Genomic DNA, 7,500 nt, shown 5'->3' on the forward strand with positions numbered 1-7,500 from the left:
GGTCGATATAAAAGCATACTACAGAGAACTTGCACACCCGAATGGGAGACTGTCAAAGTCAATCGGGGGTCGATTTAATAGCATACAACAGAGAACTTGCACACCCGAATGGGAGACCGTCAAAATCAATCGGGGGTCGATTTAATAGCATACAACAGAGAACTTGCACACCCGAATGGGAGACCGTCAGAGTCAATCGGGGGTCGATTTGATAGCATACTACAGAGATCTTGCACACCCGAATGGGAGACCGTCAAAGAAGTCAATCGGGGGTCGATTTAATAGCATACTACAGAAACTTGCACACCCGAATGGAGACAGTGAGAATCAATCGGGGAGTCGATTTAATAGCATACTACGAAACTTGCACACCCGAATGGGAGACCTTCAGAGTCAATCGAGGGTCGATTTAATAGCATACTATACAAAATGATCCGAGAATGTGCACACACCGAGTGGGAGAAGGTGATGAAAGCGTCCGCCCTTGTACACTGGATGGCACTATTTCACTATAGTAAGGGGTATAGGCACCTCGGTCATATTATACAAAATACCAGAGAAGTTCCACACCCGCATTGGAGACCGTCAAAGTCAATCGGTGGTCGATTTAAGAGCATACTATACAAAATGATCCGAGAATCTGCACACACCGAGTGGGAGACGGTGATGAAAACGTCCGCCCTTGTATGTTCGATTGCACTATTTCACTATATTAAGGGGAGAGGGTGCCTTCGCACACATATTCAGTGTGAAATATCTTCCGCCCCCCAGCGGAGCGCTTCGGCGCCTCTGCGAAGCAAAGCGCGGCATTCAAAAACAACAACCAAAATTGCCGTCGCTTTCCCTTCCCTGCCCTGCAATGGCTGGAGCAGCAGCAGAAGAAGAGAGAGAGAGAGAAAAAATAGTCTCATGGGGTCAGAGGAATGGCAGTGGAGCGCGATCTATGAATTTCACTAGCCAGGTCTGTCTCCCAATTGAACATTATTACTCTCTCGGCGCACACGTCGCCACCACGGTTTCCGCGACAGCCGCAGCATCATGATGTTGCGTCTATTATAGAATCCAGGACCGGGTTATTCGGCTTCGTTCGCGAACAGTCGGGTTTTAACCTTGCCTAACAAACGATCAAACATAACTTCCACTCTCGAGGTGCGGTACGGTGACTGTCCTATCGTCCGCTCTTGTATGCTGGATTACTATTTCACTATATTAAGGAGAGGTACGCCTTCACACACCTATTCGGTGTGGAATATCTTCCGCCCCCAGCCCGGGCACTTCGGCACCCTCTGCAGAAGCAAGCGCAGCATTCAAAAACAACAACCAAAGTTGCCGTCGCTTCCCTGCCCTGCAATGGCTGGAGCAGAAGGAGAGAGATTTTAGTCTCATTGGATCAGAGGAATGGCAGTGGGCGCAGTCTATGAATTTCACTAGCCAGGTCTGTCTCCCAATTGAACATTATTACTCTCTCGGCGCACACATCCCTTTTCCCCGGTTTCCGCGACAGCAACAGCATCATGAATGTTGCGTCTATTGTAAAGATCCGGAACCGGGTTATTCGGCTGTTCGCGAACAGTCGGGTTCTTGCCTGCCTAACAAACGATCAAACAACTTCCCACTCTCAGGTGCGGTACGGTGACTGTCCTATCGTCCGCTCTTGTATGCCTGGATTGCACTATTTCACTATATTAAGGGGAGAGGGTGCCTTCACACACCTATTCGGTGTGGAATATCTTCCACCGCCCCCAGCGGAGCGCCAGCGCCTCTGCGGAAACAAAGCCCGCGGCATTCCAAAAACAACAACCAAAGTTGCCGTCGCTTTCCCTTCCCTGCCCTGCAATGGCTGGAGCAGCAGCAGCAGCAGAAGAAGAGAGAGAGAAAATAGTCTCATGGGGTCAGAGGAATGGCAGTGGAGCGCGATCTATGAATTTCACTAGCCAGGTCTGTCTCCCAATTGAACATTATTACTCTCTCGGCGCGCACGTCGCCACCACGGTTTCCGCGACAGCAACAGCATCATGATGTTGCGTCTATTGTAAGTCCGGAACCGGGTTATTCGGCTGTTCGCGAACAGTCAGGTTTTAACCTTGCCTAACAAACGATCAAACAACTTCCACTCTCGAGGTGCGGTACGGTGACTGTCCTATCGTCCGCTCTTGTATGCTGGATTGCACTATTTCACTATATTAAGGGGAGAGGGTGCCTTCACACACATATTCGATGTGAAATATCTTCCGCCCCCCAGCGGAGCGCTTCGGCGCCTCTGCGAAGCAAAACGCAGCATTCAAAAACAACAACCAAAATTGCCGTCGATTTCCTCTCCCTGCCCTGCAATGGCTGGAGCAGAAGGAGAGCGAGAGAGAGAATAGTCTCATTGGGTCAGAGGAATGGCAGTGGAGCGGGCTAATGGCGAGTAGGCTCGCGATCTATCAATTACACTAGCCAGGTCGCTCTCCCTATTGAACATTATTACTCTCTCACGTCGCCACTGCGGTTTCCGCGACAGCAGCAGCAGCATCATCATGATGTTGCATCCACCAATTAGTTCGGAACCGGGTTATTCGGCTGTCTGCGAACAGTCCGGTTTTAACCTTACCCAACATCCACTCTCGAGGTGCGGTACGGTGAATGTCCTATCGTCCGACCTTGTATGCTGGATTGCACTATTTCACTATATTAAGGGGAGAGGGTGCCTTCACACACATATTCGGTGTGAAATATCTTCCGCCCCCCAGCGGAGCGCTTCGGCGCCTCTGCGAAGCCAAGCGCGGCATTCAAAAACAACAACCAAAATTGCCGTCGCTTCCCTGCCCTGCAATGGCTGGAGCAGAAGGAGAGAGAGATTTTAGTCTCATTGGATCAGAGGAATGGCAGTGGAGCGGGCTTATGGCGAGTAGGCTCGCGCTCTATCAATTACACTTGCCAGGTCTCTCTTCCGTTTGGACATTATTTACTCCGTCTCTCTCTCTCGGCGCACACGTCGCCACCCTACTAGTTTCCGTCACAGCATATGCTGCAGCCTTTCAGTCCGGAACGGGGCTCCCCTTCGCCTTGCTGTCTGCCCAACTTAGCGGACTTGCGTTGGCTGATCACCCCGTCTTCGCGTCTGTGCCGGCCTTCAATGCAGCGCCCAACCGTCTCTTGACCGAGATTCATTGCACTATTCCACGCGCAAACGGCTACCCTAAATGTGCATAGACAACGCTCATGGTTCAACACGACCAGGGCGCAGTCTGGGAGCCGAGTATACTAAAAAGAGAGTTTAGCAGCAAAAACTCGTCAAAGCACACGTTGGGTTACCCCATCACCTAACAACGATGATGGCGGTTCCCACCCGTGAAATACACAACCTAACCAATATTGGGCGACGATGGCGCTCATGAGCCCACGTCCCCACAAACAGTAAGAGAAAGAGAGAGAGGAGGAGATGGGCCAATGTGCGGTCCCTCGCCCAATGTCTTATGCCTCGCTGGGGCAAAGAGAAGAGAAGAGGAGCGGATAAGGGAGGAGATTGGCCAACGTGCGGTCCCTCGCCCAATGTCGGCTGCCTCGCTGGAGCTGGGTAAAGAGGAGAGGAGCGGATAAGGGAGGAGATTGGCACACACGGTGGCACTGCCGGCGCCGAGGATAGCAAGAGAAGGTGCAGTTTGATCTGATCATCTGGTTTGCTATTTCTCTAAGGCCAACGTGCGGTCCCTCGCCCAATGTCGGCTGCCTCGCTGGGGCAAAGAGAAGAGGAGAGGATAAGGGAGGAGATTGGCACACACGGTGGCGCTGCCGGCGCCGAGGATAGCGAGAGAAGGTGCAGTTTGATCTGATCATCTGGTTTGCTATTTCTCTAAGGCCAACGTGCGGTCCCTCGCCCAATGTCTTCTGCCTCGCTGGGGCAAAGAGAAGAGAAGAGAAGAGAAGAGGAGCGGATAAGGGAGGAGATTCGCCAACGTGCGGTCCCTCGCCCAATGTCGGCTGCCTCGCTGGAGCTGGGGCAAAGAGGAGCGGATAAGGGAGGAGATTGGCACACACGGTGGCGCTGCCGGCGCCGAGGATAGCAAGAGAAGGTGCAGTTAGATCTGATCATCTGGTTTGCTATTTCTCTAAGGCCAACGTGCGGTCCCTCGCCCAATGTCTTCTGCCTCTCTCAATCTCACTATTTTGGCCGCCGTGATAGGCGCCGCCAACAGCAGCAGCTACCTGGTTGATCCTGCCAGTAGTCATATGCTTGTCTCAAAGATTAAGCCATGCATGTGTAAGTACAAGCCGATTTAAGGCGAAACCGCGAATGGCTCATTAAATCAGCTATGTTTCATTGGATCTGTAAACCCACTTACTTGGATAACTGTGGCAATTCTAGAGCTAATACATGCAATTGGTCTCTGACCGCAAGGGAAGAGCGCTTTTATTAGTTCAAAACTGGTCGGGCCCCGGTCCGTAACCCACCTGTGGTGAATCTGAATAACTTCGGGCTGAGCGCACGGTCTCCGCACCGGCGCCGCTTCTTTCAAGTGTCTGCCTTATCAGCTTTCGATTGTAGGTTATGCGCCTGCAATGGCTATAACGGGTAACGGGGAATCAGGGTTCGATTCCGGAGAGGGAGCCTGAGAAACGGCTACCACATCTAAGGAAGGCAGCAGGCACGCAAATTACCCACTCCCGGCACGGGGAGGTAGTGACGAAAAATAACGATGTGAGAGTCTCATCCGAGGCCTCGCAATCGGAATGGGCGCACTTTAAATCCTTTTAACAGTATCCATTGGAGACAAGTCTGGTGCCAGCAGCCGCGGTAATTCCAGCTCAATAGCGTATATTAAAGTTGTTGCCCGGTTAAAAAGCTCGTAGTTGGATCTCAGTTCCGGACTGGCGGTGCACCGCCGGTGTTTACTGTCACCGCTCCGAACAGCCGCCCGCCGGCTCGCACGGGATGCTCTTTGTCGAGTGTCCCAGGTGGCCGGAGGAGTTTACTTTGAAAAATTAGGTGCTCCAGGCAGGCTATTTGAATGGCGAATGGTGATGCATGGAATAATGGAATAGGACCTCGGTTCTGTTTTGTTGAGTTTCAGACGGAGGTAATGACTAATCGGAACAGGCTGAGGGCATTCGTATTGCGACGCTAAGGGGTGAAATTCTTGGACCGTCGCAAGACGAAACTACTGCGAAAGCATTTGCCAGGATGTTTTCATTAATCAGAGCAAAGTTAGAGGTTCGAAGGCGATCAGATACCGCCCTAGTTCTAACCATAAACGATGCCAACTAGCGATCCGCCGGCGTTATTCCCATGACCCGGCGGGCAGCTTCCGGGAAACCAAAGTCTTTGGGTTCCGGGGGAAGTATGGTTGCAAAGCTGAAACTTAAAGGAATTGACGGAAGGGCACCACCAGGAGTGGAGCCTGCGGCTTAATTTGACTCAACACGGGAAACCTCACCAGGCCCAGACACCGGAAGGATTGACAGATTGAGGGCTCTTTCTCGATTCGGTGGGTGGTGGTGCATGGCCGTTCTTAGTTGGTGGAGCGATTTGTCTGGTTAATTCCGATAACGAACGAGACTCTGGCCTACTAAGTAGTCGACGGATCTCCAGAAAATGGTGTCCAGTTCGCAACTTCTTCTTAGAGGGATAAGCGGCAATTCTAGCCGCACGAGATTGAGCAATAACAGGTCTGTGATGCCCTTAGATGTTCTGGGCCGCACGCGCGCTACACTGAAGGGATCAACGAGTTTTCCCCCTCCGAGAGGAGCGGGTAACCCGTTCAAAGCCTTTCTTGATAGGGATTGGGGCTTGCAATTGTTTCCCATGAACGAGGAATTCCCAGTAAGTGCAAGTCATCAGCTTGCGCTGACTACGTCCCTGCCCTTTGTACACACCGCCCGTCGCTACTACCGATTGAATGATTTAGTGAGTCCTTCGGACTGGCGCTCTTGGATTGTCGGCCCCGTTGCCCGCGAGGGTTTTCTGGGGTCGTCGCCTCGAGCTGACGGAAAGATGTCCAAACTTGATCATTTAGAGGAAGTAAAAGTCGTAACAAGGTTTCCGTAGGTGAACCTGCGGAAGGATCATTAACAGAGAGAAAGAGAACGGGGCGCTCTTAAAACTACTACTACTCTCCTGATTTGGGCGGTCTCGGGCTCTGCTCTGGCAACTCCAGCAGCGAAAGAGGACAATCCCGGCCCCCGCACCAAAATAGGTACCACCACGCTGTAGGTGGACCACACTCGGGCGAGAGCGCGAAGACCGGAGGAGGAGGACGGACGGGGCTTTGGACGGCTGCCCGTCCGTTCCTTACTACCGGCGAATAAGCCTCTTGACCCAAAAAGAGTGAAATTCAAGTGTCAAAAAACAACAACAAGTCGTCCCGTAGAAGCGAGCTACAAACTTGGGCTATGTCTGTCAAACCCTTTTCATTTGGGGACTCGGCCTGTATTGTTAGTCATAAGACCAAATGGCAAATACACAACTCTTAACGGGGATCACTTTCTGGCTCGTGGGTCGGTAAGACCGCAGCAAACTACGTGTCGGTATATGTGAATCACCAAGAATGTAGATACATCGACAAGTTAGACATATTGCAGCAGCAGCATACATATAGGCTTATCGCCGCCACTCCTCTAAAGGTCGGAAATATACATCCATCGGTTACTGCGAGTTCGGTGCCTGCTGACTGTCTCCCCGACACGAGGGTAACCCGAACCGAGCTTCCGCCTTGGGGTTTAATCGCCCGCGCCTTGCGCGAGGCGTGCCCTTAAAAACAAGCAAGCCTATCACTAGCAAGTCCATGGACTTGGCGCACCCACATTCAACCACAACAAAGCGACAGTTGTCGCCCTCGCAAATAACTGGAGGCGGCGCTCTTTTGCCTGCTGTCCACAGAGACACGAATAGCCGTCGGCCGCTCATGGCTGATGCTGCACATGTTCTAAGAGGCACTCCATCCCACGAAGAGGAAACGAAACCGGGTCGGATATCTTTTAAGTAAGCCCCGCCGGAATTTCGTCTATCACCTCGAAAAGAGTGCTTGGCATGCATTGCAGTGGAGCCTAAATTGATGAGTGCGCCTGGGCCCGCAGTCTACCATGTAGTGGTGCAGGCAGAGAGATGAGAATGCTTGGGTGACGCCGTGCTCTTCCTCACGCGCTCCTCCACCCTCTCCCACGGTCAGACGCGGTGTGGGCGTTCTCTTTGAGAGTTCGCCACGAGTCCACGTCTATCTCATGACTGGGAGGGAGGCAGGGGGAGTTCTCTCTAAACGCGTTAAAGACGGTGTTGCGCCTCATAACGGCGCTCGCCGGGATAGAGCACTAGTTCTGCAGCCAGAAAGGCCGCTCACGCCAATTAATACTGCGACTCTCGCTCTCTTTCTCCGGATAAACAAGTGCCACTGCTGTGGCATGCGGGAACGGGGAAAGAGGTCAAAGTTTAAGCGGCAAAGGTGCGGCCGAGTAAGGGCGGAACACGAGCGTATATGCATTAAAACTGTGTGTGTATATGACTCTGCGAGAGATGTTCTGCTG

At 52.3% G+C, this 7,500-nt stretch overlaps 1 pseudogene; it reads left to right on the forward strand.

Moving 5' to 3' along the window:
- Window positions 1-4,185: 4,185 nt before the first annotated feature.
- On the forward strand, window positions 4,186-6,051 carry LOC121861314 (annotated as a pseudogene).
- Window positions 6,052-7,500: the final 1,449 nt, after the last annotated feature.

Source organism: Homarus americanus, unplaced genomic scaffold, assembly GCF_018991925.1.
Source record: "Homarus americanus isolate GMGI-L3 unplaced genomic scaffold, GMGI_Hamer_2.0 scaffold56275, whole genome shotgun sequence".
Classification (NCBI taxonomy): Eukaryota; Metazoa; Arthropoda; class Malacostraca; order Decapoda; family Nephropidae; genus Homarus; species Homarus americanus.